At 45.4% G+C, this 24,157-nt stretch overlaps 1 protein-coding gene and 2 pseudogenes across 4 annotated transcripts in view; 1 reads left to right on the top strand and 2 right to left on the bottom strand.

Moving 5' to 3' along the window:
• The window catches only part of Gigyf2 (GRB10 interacting GYF protein 2), a 187,674-nt gene extending 168,201 nt beyond the window's left edge, over positions 1-19,473 (bottom strand). For 3 of the 4 annotated variants that reach the window (XM_045147288.1, XM_045147289.1, XM_045147290.1), the window contains exon 1: positions 19,377-19,466. The gene's annotated coding sequence lies outside the window, so the exon portion shown is untranslated. Of the gene's footprint in view, positions 1-19,376 lie in introns of all 4 variants that reach the window. The other variant, XM_045147291.1, reaches the window with a different exon arrangement.
• On the bottom strand, positions 1,876-2,469 carry LOC101615175 (annotated as a pseudogene).
• Positions 19,474-22,522: 3,049 nt separating the features above from the next.
• On the top strand, positions 22,523-22,928 carry LOC101609302 (annotated as a pseudogene).
• The last annotated feature ends 1,229 nt before the right edge of the window (positions 22,929-24,157 follow it).

Raw genomic sequence — 24,157 nt, 5'->3', positions numbered from 1 at the left:
CAATAAAACCCCAAAGAACATTAAAACCAATACATTATATTTACAAACTAGGCCACCTAGCCATCACCAACTCAGAAACTCAGCAAAGTCCTACAAAGCCCAGACAAATACAGTAACTGGAGTGGGCAGCACTTGCGGAGACAAGAAACCAGTAGACACACACCACCCAATGTGTTCTATTCCATTTGTCCAGTTTTAACAGTGAAGTCGGCTTGCAGTGATCTCACAGCAAATAAACGAAACCCCTTTTCTCTTTCAGCTACCATAACACTATCAATCACTAGTGCAGCAGGACAGGACACTGGCTCAGAGGCCCTCATTTGTGGATCTCCCTGGAAGCCAAGATCTTGAGAGGTTATGATCTGATGCTAGTCTTTATTTCAGGTTATCTGTCCCTGGACACACAGGGTAGAACAAGGGTATTGGCCTGAAAACTCATTCTTATCAGGCTGAGGATGTAGCTCAGTGGTAAAGTGCTTGCCTAGCACTCATGAGGCCCAAGGTTCAATCCCTAGAACCATAAAATAAAATTACCTTTACAAACTTGCATTTTTTTCTCAAAACAACATATAAACACACACATATATATCCTGTGTGGCAGGAGCAGACTGATCTAGTTGAAGGGTGCATTTGGTACAGATAACCATTTCTGTGCCCTGGGATTAGACAACCATCACTAACTATAACATGGCTTCTCTGAGCCTTTCCCCTGTTCAGCTTTCTGTATCACCTTTTCCTATTTACACAAATTTCCAATCTTCCAACTGAAGGAGATCAAGTCATAGGGTGACCAATTAAAACTTGGTCTCTTCACATTTATAAGATGGACAGGGTTTCCAGGACACAGGCAGGAATTTTAAAAAAATATTGTACTTGGCAAAAATAAGGTAGTTCAATAGGCTATGTACTCCAAATGGATGCTCTCCACAGTGATAACAACAAAAAGTATTCCTACTGTGCAGACCGTAAGCTACTGCTGACTTATCCCTGAGATTATTCATGTACCTTGAGAACATAGTGCAGGAACAAGGGCCTTAAACCAAAATACAAAAAAGCAGAATATTTATAATAAGGAAGGGAAAGCACTCAGGAGGCACAGGTAGGAGGATCACCATGAGTTCAAGGCCACCCTGAGACTACCGAGTGAATTCCAGGTCAGCCTGGGCTATAGTGAGACCCTACCTTGAAAAACCAAAAAATAAAAAAATTAAAATGCACCAAAATACGTCATTCCTACACCGATAGTGCAGTTGGCATCCTGGAGAAAGGAAATTAAAATCACATTGGCCAGGATGGGAAGGAGGTAGGCAGCAGAACGGCAGCCCCTCCCACTACCACCTGTTTGGACTGTCATCTCAACCCACTGCTTGAGAGTTTCTAGCACCATAACCCAAGACTGGGTTAAGAGTAGACAAGTGGTGACAATTTAAAAAAAAAAAAAAAAAAAAAAAAGCCCTGCCTTGCTCCTGAGCTAGGAGTATGGTAGCTTGTGGTTTGCTTCCTTCATCTGGTCTCAAGCTTTTGTTTCACACCCTGCCTTGTAAGGGCAATATTCTACAGCCTTCTTCGGAGGAGGAGTAAGCTCCCTGTCCAAGCTTGACATTTTGGGGCTAAAGTGTCAGATTAAGCATGCAGATGCAGGTTCTAGGGTGGTCTCCCCCCTCCAAAGCCCTCACTTGCATTTGGATACAGCATGGTTGGCGTACCCCCCTCCCGCACCAAGGGAAGACAGGGTGGTGCTGGAAACCCCAGCCTGAGATATATGACAGTGCCAGCCACCCCAACCCACCCTATTCCCCCCCCCCTTTCTCCACTCTGCCAATTGATGCCTTCTTGAAAGTTCCTGATAGCAAAACAACAGCCCACTCCCATGGGTCAGTTCTGGGCTTCTGGGAGCAGGGCAGGGCTGTGGATCGCTTCTTCATCCTCCCAGAAGTAGAAAGGCTTTCCCTGGGAGCTGGGGGGTCTGCTGGGCCTTCAGCAGGCATGAGACCACCAATGGTTGATGCTTTGGCGGAAGTGGCACTTCTTGGTTGGGGTGGCACTTGCATTCCTTGGCACGTGGGTCTAGACCACCACAGCTGCAGCACCTGTCTCCTTTGGATCTGTATTTCTGCATGTTCTTCCCCTTGAGCGGCCTCTCACTCCCAATACAGAACACCCCACCAGGGCCAGTGACATCGGTGGATTCTGATCCCTTGGCAGACTTCTCAAAGGTGAACTCCACTGCCTCACCCTCCTAGAGGACCCAGAAGGCCTCCAAACACAGCTTACTCTGCTGCATAAAGACATCCACAGGGGGAGGGGATCGAGTGTGAGCCCAGCACAGGCCATCATGGACAAGAAGCTGAAGCCCACGCGCATACTGAACCACTTAGAGTGGCGGCCCTTGCCGCGGCTGCCGGAGCCTCCTTTCTCCACTGTCTTGGCACAGCTACCTGCAAATTGCTGGTTGGACACTGAGCCCATGGTTGTAGGTTAGCACATGGCCCCAGGGCCCATGGTCTGACAGTTGCTGGCCCCAGAGAAGTCTGGAGACAAAGGGTGGTTTGGAGAAGCAAAGCCTAATGTTATTAAGTATGTATCTGGAAGCAAAGGGGCAGGGTGTAAATGGATACACCAGAACCTTTTGTCACCAATTAAACTAACTCCAGATGCACACACCATCACTGTGCAAATGGCTTGATGTGGGTGCTAAGGACCAAACCCAGGCTGTCAGTCTTTCTAAGCAAGTGCCTTTAGCTGCTGAGCCATCTCTCGAGCCCAAAAACACATTGTGTGTTCATGTGTGCAAATGTGGGCATGTACATGGGGGCCAGAGGAAAGTATCAGACACTGGTCCTCTCCTTCCACCTTGTTTGAGACCAGGTCTCTGGATGCCAGGCTGGATAGCTCACAGGCTTCCAGGGATCTTATCTTCCCTGTCTCCCTACTTCCCATCTCTCTGTAGAAGGGATGAGATTAGAAACGCGCATCCAAGCTACCAACTTCATATGGGTTCTAGAGATTAAAACTTGGGTCATCATGCTTGCACAGTAAACACTTTACACACTGAGCCACTCCCAGCCATAAAAGTCTAATTTTTCAACTTGAATGGATTTAATAGGAAATGGCTGCTAAGCCCTAAGACTAACAGGTATGTGTATAAACTAGATTCTCTGCCAGGCACAGTAACATGTGCCTGTAGTCATAGCTAGTCAGGAGGTGAGGCCAAAAGGATCAGGAATTCAAGATCTAAGCAACATATCAAGACTCCAAAAAAGTGGGGGAGGGGGGAACAACTGGAGGGATGACTTAGCGGTAAAGGTATCTGCCTGCAAAGCCAAAGGACCCAGGCTCGATTCCCCAGGACCCACGTTAGCCAGATGCACAAGGGGGCGCATGCAAATGCAGTTTGTTTGCAGTGGCTGGAGTCCCTGGCGTACCCATTCTCTCACTCTTTCTCCCCCTTTTCTCTGTCAAATAAAATTTTTTTTATTTTTATTTTTTTATTTTTGAGGTAGGGTCTCATTCTAGCCCAGGCTGACCTGGAATTCACTATGTAGTCTCAGGGTGGCCCCAAACTCACAGTGATCCTCCTACCTCTGCCTCCCAAGTGCTGGGATTAAAGGCGTGCGCCACCACGCCCAGCTCAAATAAATTTTTTTTTAAAATGTCCTAAGTGAACCAGATCATTCACACTGACACAGAGCTTTAAGGAACTAATTATCTAGGGGTTCATTCAAAACTATGTAACAGTGGGGCTGGAGAGATGGCTTAGCAGTTAAGGCATTTACCTACAAAGCCAAAGGACCTGGTTGGATTCTTCAGGACCCACAAAAGACAGATGCACAAGGACACACATGCATCTGGAATTTGTTTGCAGTGGCTGGAGGCCCTGGCATGCCCATTCTCTCTTTCTCTGTCTTGCTCGCTCGCTCCCTCCCTCCCCCCCTCTCTCTCCCTCCTCCCACTCTCCCTCCCTCCCTCCCTCTCTCTCTCTCTCTCCCTCCCCCCCCTCACAAGTAAATAAATAAAGAAAAAAGAAAGCAACAGTAAGTACCACAACAATATGCCACCTATGCAAATCTTTCTTCAGCCCCAGGAATATCATCAGTGCCAAAATGTCTAGGAGCAAAGCTCCAGGCACCTAGAGTTTTTTGTTTTTATTTTTGGGGGGGGGTAGGGGTTCAAGGTAAAAGTTTCACTCTAGTCCAGGCTGACCTACAATTCTCTATTTCTCAGGCTGGCTTCAAACTCACAGCAATTCTCCTACCTGTGCCTCCTTAGTGCTAGGATTAAAGGTTTGCACCACCACGCCCAGCTCTACCCTGTTTAACACTGTTTTGAAACAATCATAAAAAGCCACAAGTGGATTTCAAGTGACAAAAAAGTACAATGAAGCACAATAGCTACAAACAGTTTTTTAGCTTAAGTAAAATCAAGTGAATGCTAGCAAAAACAGACATGGTGGGGCCTGGGAAATGGCTTAGCGGTTAAGGCATTTGCCTGTGAAGCCTAAGGACCCTGGTTCAATTCCCCCAGGACCCACATAAGGGACCACATGCAATTGGAGTTAGTCTGTATTGGCTAGAGGCACTGACATGCCCATTCTCTTTCTCTCTGCCTCCTCTCCCTCTCACCCTCCCTCTCTCTCTCTCTCTTTCTAGTAAATAATAAAATATTAGAAAGGGAAGAGAAAGGAAGGGAGGGGGGTACCTAATAGGATGGTATTGTATATATGTAAGTGGAAGAATAAATTAATGGGGGTGAAAAGGCCCAAGTGAGAGACTGAGTAAAGGAAAGGTAGAGGGACAGCTAATCAAAACCTAAGAGGATATAAATAAAACATATGTAATCCTACTTTATTGGACAATGGAACACTCAGGAGACATAGATTGTTGCTAGAAAATTTTCAGTGCCAGGGATGGGATATCTTCCAATGAGTTGTTGGCCAGGGAGATCCCTGATGCCCCCAAAGCACTATAGGCCATTGCCGAGGCCCTTGGTTTCCCACCAGGAATAGATAGTAAGACCCTATTGCTGAATACTCCATATACTTGGGCTGCAAGGCCACTGAGAAATCTTGCTGGAACTGAGCTGATAACCTCCTCCATGTAGACCAGCTGACAGAAAGCTGGAAGAAGCTATTCTGCATGCAGTTCAATGGGAGAAAGAGAAAACACCAGTGAAGATACTCACCAGTAGACACTGCAAGCCTTATAATTGGCCAGCCAGGCCAAATGAGCTAACGGGTGCAATAGCGGCACGTCTGTTATGGGGGAAATCAACTGCCCTCTACTTGGACTGGAGGCCCCTCAATGGGAAGGGAATACATCCCTGACCTTGGGACAACTCAGAAGGTACGATGATGGAAAGAAATGACCACAGTGCTCAGTACTGCAATATCTCTATCACACCTTCCAAGGCTCAGGGTCTAATGCAGAAGAGGTGGCAGAAAGAATGTAAGAGCCAAAAGAATGGCAGGACTCCATACATCATCATCCCTCCAGACATAAAATGGCCTGGATATCCATGACCTCACAGTGTCTGACACTACCTGAATAAGAACATCATAAGAGGAGGAAAAGATCAAGACATCAAAAGTAAAAGAGAGACTGATTGAGATGTGGAGGGGGTATGATAGAGAGTGGAGTTTCAAAGGGGTAAGTGGGGGGAGGGAGGGTATTACCATGGGGTATTTTTATAATCATAGAAGTTGTGAATAAAAAAAATTTTTAAAAACATACATGGTGGTATAAGTCTATAATTCAAGTTGCAGGGTCAAGAGTTTAAGGCCTTCCTGTGCTACACAGTAAGACCTTGCTTCAAAAGACATAAATTAAAAATATTGCCGGGCATGGTGGCACACGCCTTTAATCCCAGCACTCGGGAGGCAGAGGTAGGAGGATCCCTGTGAGTTCATGGCCACCCTGAGACTCCACAGTGAATTCCAGGTCAGCCTGGGCTAGAGTGAGACCCTACCTTGAAAAACCAAAAAAATATATATATATTACTAACAGCCAGAAAGCAACTTAAGAAAGCCACTTCCACTAGTAAAAAGTGGAAAATAAAATAATTTTGCAAAAACAACTAGCCATGCAGGGCATGGTGGTGCATTACTTTACTCCTAGTACTCAGGATAGCTGTGAGTTTGAGGCCAGCCTAGAACTATAGAGTGAGTTCCAGGTCAGCCTCGGCTAGAGTGAGATCCTACCTTGAAAAAAATGGAAAATGAAAAAGTAGCCACATAACAATGTCTGAAGTTCATCTAACTAGAGCCCCTGCCCTCTGTATTTTTTTAAGCAGAGGAATGGGGAGAGAATTAGATAATAAAACAAATGAGTCTAACTCAAAGCACAAGCTCCTTAACCTTGTTAGTAAAATTCCGTAGTTAACAAGAAAATATAAAATTGTGCTTCTTAATTATTTTAGGTAAAGAAACATTTAATATTCGGAAAACTTTTTTTGTTTGTTTGCTTTTTGTTTTTCGAGGTAGGGTCTTGCTCTAACCCAGGACAGCCTGGAATTAGTCTCAGGGTGGCCCTGAACTCAGGGCCTCTGCTTCCTGAGTGCTATGGTTAAAGGTATGTGCCACCACACTCAGCTGGAAGAAATTTTTTTATAAAATTTTTTGTAAAATGAAGTTTGGTCACATAGGATGTATTCTTTCGTGTTTCAAATTTCTCCCTTTTCCCCTAACATCACCCAAAATTAAGGGCAATTCAACCATGGTATCATTTCACATTCCTATCAAATTAATATACTCATTTGCATGAGGACATAACAAAGAAAAAAATAGCAATCTGGTCAAGAATATTGGAATTCCAGATTAGAGAGATGTAGTCCAGTTGTAAAGCACTTGCCTGGCAGCACAAGGTCCTAGGTTTGATCCCCCAGCAAGGGAGGGATTGGGGGGGAGGGAGAGGGGAGGAAGGAAGAAGAGTGAGAGGAAGGGAGAAGAGAAGAAGGCAGAGAGGAGGGAAAGGGGAAAAAACGTCAGTGGGGTAAATAGGCCTATAATCCCAGCACTCAGGAATTGGAGGCAGGAGAATCAGAAGTTCAAGGTCCTTCTCATCTATAAAATTGAATTGGACTAAATGAGACCCTGTCTCAAAAAATAATAAATATGGGGCTGGGGGATGGCTTAGCAGTTAAGGTATTTGCCTGCAAAGTCAAAGGACCTGGGTTCAATTCCCCAGAACCCATGTAAGAAAGATGCACAAGGGGGTGCATGCATCTAGAGTTCATTTGCAGTGGCTTAAGGCCCTAGCGCACCCATTCTCTCTCTCCCTCCCTCCCTCTCTCTCTTTCTCTCTCTCTCTCTCAAAAAAGTAAAGTTAAAAAATAGTAATAATAAATAGAGCTGTAGAGATGGCTTAGCAGTTAAGGAGCTTGCCTGGGAAGCCTGAGGATCCAGGTTCAATTCTCCAGGCCCCACATAAGCCAAATGCACAAAGTGATGCATGCATCTGGACTTCATCTACAGCATGTCCATTCTCCCCGCCCCATCTCTAATAAATAAAATATATATAATAAGAAGAAGCAAGTAAAAATACAGAAATAAAAAGAAAGTTAGAAAGCTTACTCATTAAATAAAACTATTTTTTGAAAAGTATTCTTTGAAGCATCAAAAATTAGTGAAAATCAAGCTGGGCATGGTGGCACACGCCTTTAATCCCAGTACACGGGAGGCAGAGGTAGGAAAATCGCCATGAGTTCAAGGCCACCCTGAGACTATACAGTTAATTTCAGGTCAGCCTGGGCCAGAGTGAGACTCTACCTTGAAAAAACAAAACAAAACAAAAAAATTAATGAAAATCCTACAACTTTATTACCATAAAACACTAGTCAAGGGAGAGAACTGCTTAGCACTCAATATCTCTATCACTCCTTCCAAGGCTCAGGGTCCACTGCAGAAAAGGTGACAAAAAGAGTGTATAAGCAATCCTTTGAATATGTCCCACCAACGCCAAAAAGTGTATGAAGCAAAACCTGGACAAGATTGTCAAATATTATTCAGAGCTTTCTGTGACTGAACATGAGGATGGCAACAGTGATGGTTATGGTGATGATGGGGATGATGAGGAATGGAAGCCAACAAAGTCAGTTAAGGTGTCCAGGAAGAACATCCAAGGGTGTTTCTGCAAGGGCTGGTGTGGGAATAAATAATATGGGTGCAGGAGGCAAAGTTCAGACTGTAATGTGGCCTGTAGCTGTCACCCCACAAAATGTTAGAATCACCAGCAAGGCCAGATCCTAAGAGAGTTGTGTGATACAGATCAGATCCAGCTAAGGAAGACTATCTTATTCCCTCCTTTGACCACCAAGAACCTAAACATATAGCAACAGAATTACAAGAAAATAAGGCTCCAGGAAAGAAAAAGAAGCGAGCTCTGGGCAGCAATACCAGCTTCTTCCCTGGCTGCTCACCTATTAAGGAAGCCCAGTGAAGTTGTAGTCACTGTCTTGACCCTCCATCTACCCTGGACATGTTCTCAGGCTACAGCCCTGAGGGGAGAGGGGTTAATGGCTTCTCTGGATTTTAGGTTTCTTGCTACTGAGAAAAGAAAGTGTCACTGAAGGGAAGAGGACCTCTGCAGAATATTGACCCTTAGTCCAGCCCCTTGACTCTAGAAACTACTTTTCCCAAGCAACTGAATGGTCTTCCCAATGACTCACCAAGAGCCAGTCCCCATCTACAATCTAGTTCTTTCTTCCCTGTAAGCAGTTGTCTTCTCTTCATTCAGATGAGACTAAGGTGGTCCTCTCTCATGGTAATCTCAATTTAGCAGAGAAGCCTAGTCCAGGATGGAGTTCTGGCTCAGCTTCTTCACCCCACCTCAGGAATGGGGCTGGGAACTTCCCTGTCCTGATCTGTGACTTTCTGAATTTCAAGTGTTTTTTTTTTAATTTTTATTTATTTATTTATTTATTTATTTGAGAGCAACAGACACAGAGAGAAAGACAGATAGAGGGAGAGAGAGAGAATGGGCGCGCCAGGGCTTCCAGCCTCTGCAAACGAACTCCAGATGCGTGTGCCCACTTGTGCATCTGGCTAACGTGGGACCTGGGGAACCGAGCCTCGAACCGGGGTCCTTAGGCTTCTCAGGCAAGCGCTTAACTGCTAAGCCATCTCTCCAGCCCGAATTTCAAGTGTTTTAATGGGAACTTTAATTGTCTGACATGTTACTGAAGTAAATGAAACATTTTTAAATGTTAAGCAAATGAATAAACCTTAGCCCATCTACAAAACAACAACAAAAAGAATGTACGAGCCAAAGGAAAGGTAGGACTCCTTACAACGTGCTCCCCAGAGACATAAAATGGACTGGATATCCATGACCTCACAGTGCCTGACACTACCTACACAAGACCATCATAATAGGAGAAAAAGATGACGACATCAAAATAAAAGAAAGAATGATTGAGAGGGGGAGGGGATATGATGGAGGGTGGAAGTTCAAAGGGGAAAGGGGAGAAGGAAGGGAATTACCATGGGATATTGTTTACAATCATCGAAGCTGTTAATTATAAAACATTGAAAATTAAAATAATAAAATAAAATAAAAACACTAGTCGGGGGAAAAATACTTGGGTTCAGACTTTTACAACAATAAAATTCAAATTGTTAAATAAAAATGATAATTTAACTTGCCTGTAAATTATGTGGATTAACACCAACATAGATTGTAAATTCACCCTAATAAGACTGGTCCCACTACAGAAAACAGAAAGGATGAAATATTTAATAAGCAGAGGTCACAAAACTGCAAACAAAATCAGTTACTGAAAATGGCACAAACCAAAGATCTTTTAGAAGGGCTAGGGTCAACAACAATCTCTCTATACAAAAATGTCCTTAGCCAGGCGTGGTGGCGCACACCTTTAATCCCAGCAGTCAGGAGGCAGAGATAGGAGGATTGCCATGAGTTCGAGGCCACCCTGAGACTGAATTCCAGGATAGCCTGGGCTAGAGTGAGACCCTACCTCGAAAAACCAAAAAAAAAAAAAAAAGAAAAAAGAAAAAAGTCCTCCCAGACAGCAAGCGTCATCTTCCATTATAAAGTGAATACATGTACAGAGTATTAAAATGTGGTCATGAAAATAAACAGACTAATATGACATCAAAGAAACTATAAGTTGGAAATCTAATTTCAAAAATTCAATGAATACAGAGAAAATTAGTCAAAACAGTTTCATCTCTATCATCAATCATTATGCACTCTTTTAGCTAATTCACAGCTCCATTCACACCCTACCTTTAGATGACTTTGAGGCAACCTATTATGAATCATTTGTCATAAACAAATCCCCAGCAAAAATGCTTCAAATTGGGCTACAAAGAGATGTCTTAGCAGTTAAGACACTTGCCTGCAAAGCCAAAGGACCCACGTTCAACTCCCCAGGACCCACATAAGCCAGATACACAAAGTGGTGCATGCATCTGGAGCATGACTGCAATGACTGGGGAGTGGAGGCCCTGGAGTGCCCATTTTCTCTCTACCTCTTTCTCTTGCTTAAATAAATTAAATTAAATTTTAAATTTATTTGTGAGAGGGAAAGAGGTAGAGAGAAAGAAATGGGCACTCCAGGACTTCCAGCCACTGCAAACAAACTCCAGATGCATGTGCCACCTTGTGTATCTGGCTTACATGGGTCCTGGGGAATCGAACCTAGGTCCTTTGACTTTGCAGGCAAGCACCTTAACTGCTAAGCCATCTCTCCAGCCCTAAATTAATTTTATTTATACTTCAAATCAGCCAGGCATGGTGGCGCTCGCCTTTAATCCCAGCACTTGTGAGGCAGAGATAGGAGGATCACTGAGTTCCAGGCCACCCTGAGACTACAGAGTGAATTCTAGGTCAGCCTGGGATAGAGTGAGACCCTACCTCAAAAAACCAATAAATAAATAAATAAACAAACAAACAACAAAACAATAAATAGATAAAATTAAATAATAAAAAAAAATTAGCCGGGCATAATAGCGCAAGCCTTTAATCCCACATTCAGTAGGCAGAGGTAGGAGGATCACAGTGAGTTGTTCAAGGCCACCCTGAGACTGACTACACATCATGAATTCCAGGTCAGCCTGCACTACAGTGAAACCCGACCTTGAAAACCTGAAGGAAAAAAAAAATTAATCCAGACTAGAGATATGGCATACCAGTTAAAGGTGCTTGCTTGCAAAGTCTGACAGCCAGGGTTCCACTGCCCAGTACCCATGTAAAGCCACATGTATGTAGTGACACATATCTAGGGTTCATTTGCAGTGGAAAGTAGACCCGGCATGGCCATAATCACTGTCTCTCTCTCTCTCTCTAATAAAAATATTTATATATGTACATATACATGAGTGCATGCGTGCGTAAATTCTTTAGGTAAGCTAAATTAAAATGGACATATATAAAATGGCCATTTATGAATATGGAAAAAAAACAAAGTACCGCCGAAAAAAAACTTTCCTCTAACTATTAAACATTAGATTAAGTGCTGGAGAGATGGCTTAGTGGCTAAGGCACTTGCCTGCAAAGCCAAAGGACCCAGATTCAATTCCCCAGGACACACGTAAGCCAGATACACAAGGTGGCACATTTATCTGGAGTTCGTTTACAGGGCTAGAGGCCCTGGCGTGTCCATTCTCCCCGCCCCCATTCTTTCTTTCTCTCTCAAATAAATAAATAAAAATAAAATATTTAAGGGCTGGAGGGATGGCTCAGAAGTTAAGGTGTTTGCCTGCAAAGTAAAAGGACCAAGGTTCAATTCCCCAGGACCCACGTTAGCCAGATGCACAAGGGGACACAGGTGTCTGGAGTTCATTTGCAATGGCTGGAGACCCATTCTCTCTCCCTCTTTCTCTGTCAAATAAGTATTTTTTAAAAATAACATAAATGTTAAAAAAAAAAAAAAAGCCAGGCGTGGTAGCAGCCCACACCTTTAACCACAGCACTCAGAAGGCAGAGGTAAGAGGATCACCATGAGTTTAAGGCCACCCTGAGACTCCATAGTGAATTCCAGGTCAGCCTGGGCTATAGTGAGACCCTACCTCAAAAAAACATAAAAACACATCAGATCAAGCAGATAGTGACCTTGTCTGAAAGGTTAGAGTGAAGACATGGAAAACACTATACACAAAATGGCCATTCACGGAATTCAGAGTAACAGTAAACTGAACTGTATAGAATTAAATTTTTGCCAGGCGTGGTGGCACACACCTTTAATCCCAGCACTTGGGAGGCAGAGATAGGAGGATCACTGTGAGCTCAAGGTCACCCTGAGACTACATAGTGTATTCCAGGTCAGTCTGGGCTAGAGCAAGACCCTATCTCAAAAAACAAAAAAAAAAAAGAAAAGAAAAAGGAATTAATTTTTTTACTAATCAATTATGGATGCTTCAATATACTAAGTGATTCTTCATTATTTTCCTGAATCACCTGTTCCAAACTTAAAGGAAATTCATTTTCCTACATTGCCAAATAGTCTCTGGAATTTCCAATGATTTATTTTTATTTATTTACTTCCCAGTACTGGGAACTGAATCTAGAAGCTCAGGCATGTACCACAGCCTTTCTTTTTTTTTTTTTTTTTTTAAGATAGTGTCCCGGTAAATTGACCAGGCTGGACTTGACTTCACCCTGTAGCCCAAGTGGGATTTGAATTTGCTATCCTCCTTCAGCCCTCTTGGTTTTTGGTTTGTTTTTGGCCTGGAATTCACACTGATCCTATGTCTACCTAGGCCTCCCCAGTGCTAGGATTAAAGGCATGTGCCACCACCAGCCTTAGTAATAGCTGGAATTACAAGCCTGTGCCACCAGGCCTATCCCAAAGATACTTTCATCCCCCTACCCCACTCCCCAGCAGGTTCTCACTCGGCCAGGCTGACCTAGAACATGCTCTGTAGCCCCAGACTGGGCTAGAACTCATCGCAACTCTATCTAAGCATCCTGAATGCTAGGTTTAAGGTCCCCTTCTTTGTTTTCTCACTCTAACCCAGGAATGACCTGGAATTCACTATGTAGTCTCACACTGGCCTTGAACTTACAGTGATCCTCCAACCACAGCCTCCCAATTGCAGTTAGAGAGCAGCCTGGACTAGAGTGAGACCATACCTCCAAAAAAAATAATAGTAATAAGCCAGTGGTTAAGTGGTTACGGCATTTATCTGCAAAGCCAAAGGATCCCATTTCAATTCTCCAAGACCCAGTTAAGCCAGATGCACAAGGGGGCACATGCATCTGGAGTTCGTTTACAGTGGCTGGAGGCCCTGGCACACCCATTCATTCTCATATTCTCCCTCCCTCCCTCTTTCTCTCTCTCTCTCTCTCTCTCTCTCTCTCTCTCTAATAAATTAATTAATTTTTTTTAAAAAAAGTCAGGCATGGTGGTGCATGCCTTTAATCCCAGCACTCAGGAGGCAGAAGTAGAAGGATCACCTTGAGTTCAAGGACACCCTGAGACTACACAATGAATTCCAGGCTAGAGTGAGACACTACCTTGGGGGGGGGGGGGGGACGGGAAACAGGGGATGGCTCAGCAACTAAAGGCACTTGCCTGCAAAGCCAGTCAGCCCAGGTTCAATTCCCCAGTACACACGTAAATCCAGATGCCCAAAACAAAGCACGTATCTGGAGTTAGTTTGCAGTGTGGCAAGAGGCACTGGTGCACCCATTCACGTTCATAGTGTCTGTCAGCAAATAAGTAAAACTTAAAAAAACAATTTAAAGACCCTGAGTCAAAAAAAGCCATTCCAGGCTGGAGAGATGGCTTAGCGGTTAAGCGCTTGCCTGTGAAGCCTAAGGACCCCAGTTCGAGGCTCAGTTCCCCAGGTCCCACGTTAGCCAGATGCACAAGGGGGCGCACGCATCTGGAGTTCGTTTGCAGAGGCTGGAAGCCCTGGCGTGCCCATTCCCTCTCTCTCCCTCTATCTGTCTTTCTCTCTGTGTCTGTCGCTCTCAAATAAATAAATAAATAAAATTTTTTTTAAAAAGCCATTCCTCAGTGAGACCCTACCTCGAAAAAAAAAAAAAAAAAAGCCATTCCTAGGCTGGAGAGGGCTCAGTGATTCAAAGTACTTGTTTGCAAAGCCTTATAGCCCAGGTTCAGTTCACCAACACCCACTTAAAGCCAAACGTACGACATTCATTTGAAGCAGTAAGAGACCCTGACATGCCCATACACCCACACAAAGAAACAAACCTGGTTTTTTTGTTTGTTTGTTTGTTTTGGATTTGAATTTTTCAAGGTAGGATCTCACTCTAGCCTAGGCTGCCCTGACTCACTCGGTAGTCCCAGGCTGCCTTTGAACTCACAGTAATCTTCCTACATGTCTCCCTATCGCTGGAATTAAAGGTGTGCACCACCACACCTGGCAAAAAGCCATTCTTTTGAAAAATACTTCCAGGCAGTCTTGCAGTAATCTCATTTAAAAACTTACTTACTTTTAGGGGCTGGAAAGATGGTTCAGGCGCTTGTCTGCAAAGCCAAAGGACTCAGGTTCAGTTCCCAGGACCCACATAAGCCAGATGCATAAGGGGGTGCACACATCTGGAGTTCATTTAAAGTGGCTGGAAGCCCAGGCACACTTATTCTCTCTCTCTCAAGTAAATAAATAAATAAAGATAAATATTTAGACCTGAAGGGACAGCTTAGTGGTTAAGGCATTTGCCTGCAAAGCCAAAGGACCCTAGTACAATTCCACAGAACCCACGTAAGCTAGATGCACAAGGTGGTGCATGCGTCTGGAGTTTGTTTGCAGTGGCTGGAGGCCCTGGAACATCCATTCTCTCAATCTCTCTCTTAAATAAATAAAAATATTTTGTAAAAAATATTACTTTTAGGAAATATAATTCATTGTAATTTCCTGATTTTTTCCAAAGAAAATAAATAGGGGATGTATGTTGGCACAAATCTATAGAATCTGATTTTCTTTTCAAAGTCACCGGAAACCTCACCACCTGAGAAGCTGAGGTTTTGGGGCTGGAGAAATGGCTCAGTGGTTAAAGGCTCCTGCATGCCAGACGCTGTCTGAAACACACACAAGTCACAACAGAAAAGAATGAAGATTCCAGAACAGTGAAAGATCCAGCACATATTCCTAACAAAGAGGTGGGTATGCACATTCTTATTAATCTCCCTTCCTGTCTCCAGCCTAGGCCAGCCTTGGTGCTTTATCCAGCAGACCTCTGAATTCTCACCTCAGTTTCTGTCACAGGGTCTTTGCCCTTGTTGTCTCCTAGCCTGGAGTCTCTTCACTATTTTTCCCTATCAGAACAAATCTGAGCTTACCCATAAAGCCACTTCAGGAGACTTAATTTAAAATTGACCCCTCCACAACTGGGGATGTAGCTCACTCATTGAGTACCTTGCCCAGCACACTCAAACCCTGAGTTCAATCTCCAATTCCACCAAAAAGACAAAAGAAAGGCAATTAGCCCAGTATTGTGGCACACCAGTCTTTAATCCCAGCACTCAGGAGGCCAGGTAGGAGGATGCTGTGAATTCAAGGCCAGCCTGAGATTACAAAGCCTAGGCTAGAGTGAGACCCTACCTCGAAAAACTAAAAAAAAAAAAAAAAGAAAAATAGGGCTGGAGGATTGTTTAGCAGTTAAGGCATTTGCCTGCAAAGCCAAAGGACCAACATAAACCAGATGCACAAGGTAGCACATGTGTCTAGAGTACATCTGCAGTGGCTGAAGGCCCTGGCATGTCCATTCTCTCATTCTCTCAAATAACTTTTAAAAAATTAAAAAGAAACAAAATTAAAAGGACAGGAAAATATTTTGAGATTGTTCAGTGGTTAAGACGCTTGCCTGCAAAGCATTAACAACCCAGGTTCTATTCCCAGTACCCACAGAAAGCCAGACACACAAAGTAGCACATGCACCTGAGTTCATTCAAAACAGCTGTAGGGCCGGGTGTGGTGGCACATGCCTTAGGAGGCAGAGTTAGGAGGATTGCTGTGAGTTCGAGGCCACCCTTAGACTACATAATTAATTCCAAGTCAGCCTGTGCCAGAGTGAGACCCTACCTGGGGGGGGGGGGACAGTTGTAGACCCTGACACACCCATTCTCTCTGTGTGTATCTCTGTCTCACTCGGCTTGCAAAATAAACACAATTTGTTTAAATACTTTGACTCTTCCTACAATATTACCCTGTTTCCCCTATCTCATTTTTTTCCTTACATTACTTACCAGTACAATGTAGATGATCCCTGACATAGAAATGGTCCATTTAAGATTTTTCCACTTTACCATGATGTAAAAACAGAACATGTGGCTGGGCTTGGTGGCGCATGCCTTTAATCCCAACACTCAGGAGGCAGAGGTAGATAGATCACCGTGAGTTCAAAGCCACCCTGAGACTACATAGTGAGATCCAGGTCAGCTTGGGCTAAAGCGAGACCCTACCTCAAAAAAAAAAGGGCTGGAGAGATGGCTTAGCGGTTAAGCGCTTGCCTGTGAAGCCCAAGGACCCCAGTTCGAGGCTCGGTTCCCCAGGTCCCACATTAGCCAGATGCACAAGGGGGCGCATGCGTCTGGAGTTCGTTTGCAGAGGCTGGAAGCCCTGGCGCGCCCATTCTCTCTCTCTCCCTCTATCTGTCTTTCTCTCTGTGTCTGTCGCTCTCAAATAAATAAATAATAAAAAAAAATTAAAAAAAAAAAGCTGGGCGTGGTAGCGCATCACCATGAGTTCAAGGCCACCCTGAGAATACAGAGTGTATTCTAGGTCAGCCTATAGTGAAACCCTACCTCAAAAAAAAAAAAAAAAAAAAAAAGTATGTGTTGGGCTGGAAAGATGGCTTAGTGGTTAAGCGCTTGCTCGATTGATTCTCCAGGACCCCCGTTAGCCAGAAGCACAAGGGGGCGCACACGTTCGTTTGCAGTGGCTGGAGGCCCTGGCGTGCCCATTTCCCCTCCCTCTCCCTCTCCCCCCCCCCTCTCTCTCTCTCTGTCACTATCAAATAAATTAATTAAAATTTAAAAGAAAAAGTATGTGTCCAGTAGAAACCTTCCTGGGTATCCTTGGGTGGTATATTTCTCCCCAGTCATCATGGCCAGGGGTAGAGAGCCACAAAACCCAGCCCCATATTCACAAGCAAGAAACAAGATTCTACAGTACATTTGCTGCTACATTATGGTGTCCAGAAGGTTAAAGTATATTAAATGCATTTCTGACTTAAAACTGTTTACAGGGACATAGCCCTATCATTAAGTAAAGGAACATCTGTATATTTTACCTAAGTATTTACTTATACGTTAAGTAATGACTCCACCATGACAATTATTTTTCATGTGTGTGGTCCACATATGTGTGCATGCCATGTGTGGAGTCACTTGGCACCTTATCTTACTTTTTGGAGGGGGGTTTTCAAGGTCTCTCTCTAGCTCAGGCTGACCTGGAATTCACTATGTAGTCTCAGGGTGGCCTCGAACTCAGGGCGATCCTCCTACCTCTGCCTCCTGACGCCTGGGATTAAAGGGCGTGTGCCACCACGCCCAGCTCCCACCTTACTTTGTAAAACATTTTATTTGAGAGAAAGAATGAGAATGGGTGGGTCAGGACCTTTAGCTACTGCAAACCAACTCCAGATGCATATGACGCCTTGTGTATCTGGCTTTATATGGGTACTGGGGAATCGAACCTAGGTCCTTAGGCTTCACAGGCACACACCATAACTGCTAAGCCTTCTCTGCAGCCCTCATATTACTTTTTTTCGAGGCAAGGTCTCTCACTAAACCTGGAGCTCACCAATTTGACATTAGCTAGCTAGCCAGCAAGCCCTAGGGATCCTGCTATCTGCACCTCCCTGGCACTGAGATTTACAGGCATATGCCGCCATGCCCAGCCTTTTTACATAGGCACTGAGATTCAAACTCAAGTCCTCATGCTTCTGCAGCAAGTGATTTACCCATTGAGCTGTCTCCCCAGCCCCAGAGACAGAAAATTTTGTTTCTCAGCATACAACAATGTAGTAAGTGCTGTTTGTGCAATGAATGGCAACACATGGTTCCTTCTTCGACCAGCCTCTAAACTCTGAAGGCCACGTCAAAAAAAGGGTATGAAGTTCTAACCTCAGTGTTAACTACCAAGGAAGTTATCGTGACATTTTTGCAGATACATGCCATCTCAAAATGGTTTTCTAGTGTCTTCTGGTGTCAACACCTGATATAATAGAACAGCACATTTCCACTTCAAGCAATCCAAAAGCTGCTACACTAGCAAAATGCAAGAAAATTCCAATGGCTCAAAGTATTTTTGTGTTCTAATGAAAATGGACAAACTGTCAGTCCACAGCTACAAATATTAGAAGGACGAAAATGGATGTACAGAAAGGATGACAGAATTTCCTAATCTAGGAAATCATCCAACTGTAAAAAGGAAACACTACCTAAGGAAAGACTTCCCTGAATACAAAACTGCCTATTAATCCAAGGCATATATAGGACAGGAAGCCATTCCTCCTAATTTCTTGCAAGTTATAATGGAATCTTACCTTTCATACAGAGACTTAGGTGTGTTTGAGTGCTTTGACTTTCAGAAAAACGAGGGGTGGGGGAAGGAGACGGTACTGGATCAATGCAAAGCAACGTTATAGCTTCCCAAATACAAGCTTGCTTCTTTCATACCGTTTTCCCCGGCTCCCATGATTTACATTTCGGCCACACAACTGTGAGTGTTCGAGGTGCTTCGTGGGGGAACTGCTGACACATAAGACGAGCGCCCGTCTCCAACCTGGCGTGACCGTTCGGGTGCCCAGAGAGGCCACGGACTCTACTTTCACTAGCCTCGGGTCCCAAGGACCCGATCATGGCTCCACCTGGCCTCGGCCTGGTCCAGGGAAGCCGTTTCTCCCCGGTCCCCACGCTCATCCTGCTCGCTGGCGGAGGCCGGGGCGCACCTCCCGGGGGCAGGTGGAGGCAGGGGGCCGGCAGGAGCAGCTGTCGGCTCGCAACAGCTGTGACCCGGGGTACCCCGAGGCTGCGTGGAGGGCTGGCCCCCCGAGACGCGGAAGGCGAGCCCCTGTGACCCGGGGCGAGCCGGCCTGACACTGCCCAGCCCCACCGCCCTCCTCCCGTGCCCGGTCCCGTCGCGATGCCCGCGGGGGTCCGCGGCCCAGGGGGAAGGCTCCGGGCTTCCGAGACGCGCCAGGCGCCTCCCCCCACGGCCTCGCCCGGCCAGAGGTTCCCTCCGGCCCCGCACCTGACCCTGTCCCCACGTCGGACGCCCCGAGCCGGCTACAGCCGCTGCGACCCGGGCGGCCCGTGGGTGTCCATGCGGCCGCTCGGGCCGGGGCGGCGGGGACGCCGACGGGGACGGGAGGCCGGGGACGCGGCGGCGGGGACGCGGCGCCGAGCGCAGCCGGACGGGGGAACAGAGAGACCGAGTCACTGGTTACCTGCGGTCCGGGACAGGGAGTCTCTCAGAACCCAAGTCAGTCCTCAGCCTCAACAACACAAGATGGCCGACACGTCGCCACGCACGTCACGTGACAGCGCGCGCTCCGCCCCGCCCCCGGCCCGCCTCGCTCCCCTCCCCTCTCGCCAGCCTCCCACGACGTCCTCCCCCTCTCCATCCCCCCGCCCGACCCTCAGCACGGACACGCCCCTGCCCGAGACCCGGATGCAGGGCTGGCAGAGGGCGGGGCGGCGGCGGCGCGCAGGCGCACACGGGGGCCCCTGGGCCTCAGCTCCCCGCCCGCCCTTGAGTTGAGCTGGTGTCCAAACGTGGATCCCGGCCAGAGAGCCTGTGACTCGTGGCTCTTGGGCACCCAATCCGGTGCCTATTTGCAGTTCAGGAGAACCTCCGCAGCTCTCAACGAGCTGATTTCCTCCAAGCTAGAACTTTTCCACGGCTTTCGTCCCGTGTTGTCCTTTTTGCGCGCGCGTGTGTGTGTGTGTTATGTGTCATCCTAGGGCTAATGGCGAGGCTGAAATTCAAAGCCCTTTCCCTTCCGGGAGAACTGGGAACTCTTACTGGAGTGCTGGCATGTGACAGCTGGAGAGGACTTGAGAGCGCCCACTCCCTCCTAGTCCACCCCGGCCTGCCGCCCCTGGACGGAAAGCGCTCCGGTTTTAGGCTGGCTGCATAACGTGGACGGCATGATCCGTCGTTTTCCGAAAAACTCATAATCTGGCTGCCATTCTCTACTTAATAAATCTGCTATGCGTACCTTCTCGAGTAATCCCACTCGTAGACCATCCATTTTCATGATCCCCTACCTCCTTGGGTGTTTGGGATCAATTCACGGCCCCAACACAGGCTCTAACCACGGAGTCCTCTTAACGGAAAGATTCCCGTCAGTTTTTCAGAGCGTGGTAGCACATGTCTTTAATCCCAGCACTCGGGAAGCAGAGGTAGGATCGCTGTGAGTTCGAGATCACCCTGAGACCTCATAGTGAATTCCAGGTCACCCTGGTCTAGAGCAAAACCCTACCTCAAAAAAAAAAAAAAAAAAAAAAAGGAAAGAAAAGAAAACTTGAGGGGTAAGGCCAGACATGGTGGCGCACACGTTTAAGCCCACATTACTCGGAAGGCAGAGATAGAAAGAGCACTGAGTTGGAGACCAGCCTGGGACTACAGGGTGAGTGCTTGGTGAACTTTAGCAAGATTGAGACCCTCACCTCGAAGAAGAAAAAAAAAACAAACTGAAGGTTAAGAACTTCCGTTCCAGAGCTGGGGATTAGCTCAGTGGTAGAGTGCTTGCTTAGTGTGCTGAGCCACTGGGAGCAGCAAGGGTGTGGAGAGCAAGAGAAGGTTTATTTATTTAGGGAGAAAAGCAGATACATATAGAGAAAATGGGCACACCAAGGTCTCTAGCCACCATTAAGGAACTCCAGCCGGGTATGGTGGTGCACACCCTTAATTCCAGCACTTGGGAGGCACAGGTAGAAGGATCGCCATAAATTCAAGGCCACCCTGCGGCTATAGTGAATTCCAGGTCAGCCTGGGCCAGAGTGAAACCCTACATCAAAAAAAGAAAATGAATAAATAAATAAATAATAATTTTAAAAAAGAGGTAAAAAAGCAACTCCAGATGGATATGCCACGTTGTGCATCTGGCTTTATATGGGTCCTGAGGAATTAAACCCAGATCCTTAGGATTCGTAGCAACCTCTCCAGCACAGAAAGCAAAAAAGTGTTTCTTTTTTTTTTTTTAATTTTTTAATTTATTTATTTGAGAGAGTGAGAGAGACAGACACACACACACACACACACACTTAGAAAGTGCCAAAATGTTTTCAGAAGGCCTTGGGCATATGTTTGTCCCTAAGTTATAAGCTTCCAGAAATGGAAAGCCAAAGCAAAGGGATGGAGATAAAAGTTGGTAGACCCAGACATGGTGGCACACATGTTTAATCCCAGCACTTGGGAAGCAAAGATAGGAAGACCGCTGTGAGTTTGAAGCCAGCCTGGGGCCTGGGACTACAGAGAGAGTTCTAGGTCAGCCTGGGCTAGAGTAAGACCCTACCTTAAAAAAAAAAAAAAAAACTGGCAGAACCCTGTGCTTTTCCAGATGCCCACACTGCATCATTCACCTCATCCTTAGAAACCGCCATGGGCTGCCCTGGCACACAGTAAATGCTCAGCAAATGGTGACCTCCGGAATCATACAAGTTCTCCTCGACTCCTTAGGACAGGCACATTCCTTTTCTCCTTGTACTCACTTTCTCTCTGATGCTTCACCAAATACTGGTTTTAAAGTACAACACTAGGGGCCAGAGGGATGGCTTAGTGATTAAGGCGTTTGCCTGCAAAGTTGACCAAGGCTCAACTCCCCAGGACCCCCATAAGCCAGATGCACAAGGGGGCGCATGCATCTGGAGTTCACTTGCAGTGGCTGGAGGCTTTGGCGCGCCCATTCTCTCCCTCCCTCTCTCTCTCTCTCTGCCTCTTTCTTTCTGTCAAATAAATAAATAAAATACATAAATGTGGGAGGAGGGGGGAATTAACATGGGATATTTTTTATAATCATGGAAAATGCTAATAAAAAAATAAACATTTTAAAAAAACAAAAAAAATACATAAATGTATATACAGTACAACACTAGGGGCTGGGAGAAAGGGGTAACAAGGTCCAGCTATCATTGCTAGAAAGAAAAGGTGGGAATAGCAGATCATTTGAAAATGAGAAATGCAAGCCGGGCGTGGTGGTGCACGCCTTTAATCCCAGCACTCAGGAGGCAGAGGAAGGAGATAGTGAAACTCTGCCTCAAAAAGAAGAAAATGAGAAATGGGGATGGAGAGTTTAATCTGAAGAAATAACTTTCATTTGTAATGAATTCAGAATCCTTTCTGACATTTTATTTTTCTAAAAATAAAAGACATAAAGCCAGGCGTGGTGGCGCACGCCTTTAATCCCAGCACTTGGGAGGCAGAGGTAGAGGATCACCATGAGTTCAAGGCCACCCTGAGACTACGTAGTGAATTCCAGATCAGCCTGAGTAGAGTTTTTTCTACCTGGAAAAAAAAAAAAAAAAAAAAACTAAGTAAGCTTTGTTCAGCGCTGCCTGCGGAGGTGGCCACCACCTTCTGCTTGGCATCATGGCTGCCCTCAGACCTCTGGTGAAGCCCAAGACTGTCAGAAAGAGGACCAAGAAGTTCATCCGGCACCAGTCAGACCTATATGTCAAAATTAAACGTAACTGGCAGAGACCCAGAGGTATTGACAATAGTGTACAAAGAACATTCAAGGCCAAGTTCTGATGCCCAACATCGGTTATGAGAGCAACAAGAAAACAAAGCACAAGCTGCCCAGAGGCTTCCGGAAGTTCCTGGTCCACAACGTCAAGGAGCTGGAAGTGCTCCTAATGTGTGACAAATCTTCCTGTGCTGAGATCGCTCACAACGTTTCTTTGAAGACTGCAAAGCCATTGTGGAAAGAGCGGTCCCACTGGCTATTAGAGTCACCAATCCCAACGCCAGGCTGCGCAGTGAAGAAAATGAATAAACAGCTTATGTACATCTTATACTTGTGCTTAAATAAAACCAGGAAACCCACTGTCTTTCCTAGTATACTCCTCCTCCCTTGGTTCTAGTTCTCCAATTTCTTTGAAGGTTTTTTTTTTAGAGAGAATTCACTAGATTATAGATGGAACTTAAAGAGTACAGAGAACTCCTGCACAGAAGGCTGGAGTGAGGTAAAGCCCTTATTTTATTTTATTTTGGTTTTTGAGGTAGGGTTTTGCACTAGCCCAGGCTGACCTATGTAGTTTCAGGATGGCCTCGAACTTATAACAATCCTCCTACCTCTGCCTCCAGAATGCTGGGATTAAAGGCTGCTCACTCTTCAATGGCTACTGTATTTCCTTTTGATCTCTAGTCTTGGGCTAGAGAGACTGCTCAGTGATTAAAGGCACTTGTTTGCACAGCCTAGCACTCTGGGCTCAACAAGTCTTGTAAAGTGAACTGGTCAGTTTTTGTTTGTTTTTTTCAACTCACAGCAATCCATCCTATCTCTGGGTCCAGTGTGCTGCCCCACCCCAGTGTAAACTAGTCATTTTAAGATTACTTATTTTGGTTTTGGGGATTGAACCTTTACGCATGCTAGACAAGTGCTAAAGTACTGAGTTGTCCCCAGACATAAGACAGTCTTAAGGCCTGTGCTGACCTTAAGTTTAGGATCCTGCCTAAGCAGAATCTGTGTTAACAAGCCTGACATTTTCTTTTTCTTTTTCTTTTTTTTTGCATTTTATTTTTTTCTCAATTTTTACTAGCATTTTCCATGATTATAAAAAATATCCCATGGTAATACCCTCCCTCCCCCCACTTTCCCCTTTGAAATTCCATTCTCCATCATATCTCTTCCCCATCTCAATCAGTTTCTCTTTTATTTTGATGTCATGATCTTTTCCTTCTCTTATGATGGTCTTGTGTAGGTAGTGTCAGGCACTATGAGGTCATGGATATCCAAGGCCTGACATTTTCAACATAAATCAATCTGGAACTCGTGTTGAAATCTGGGGACAAGAATTGTGTGGGAAAAAAATAGCTTTGAATCTTTATTAACTTTGGTTCACAAACTTTCTTTCCTGTCATTTGTATTTTCAGTACTAAAACCTGAAAACAAGAATACAAACCAGTTACACCTGAGTAGAGGGTCAGAGAAGAAACCTTGGTCTCTTCACGCCATCCTTCCTACAAATAGCTTAGTCTTCTGAGTTTATGACTGGCGATTAG

The sequence above is a fragment of the Jaculus jaculus genome, chromosome 4 (assembly GCF_020740685.1).
Source record: "Jaculus jaculus isolate mJacJac1 chromosome 4, mJacJac1.mat.Y.cur, whole genome shotgun sequence".
Lineage (NCBI taxonomy): Eukaryota > Metazoa > Chordata > Mammalia > Rodentia > Dipodidae > Jaculus > Jaculus jaculus.
Note: the sequence above shows the minus strand (reverse complement) of the source record. Positions and strands in the feature narration are given on the sequence as shown.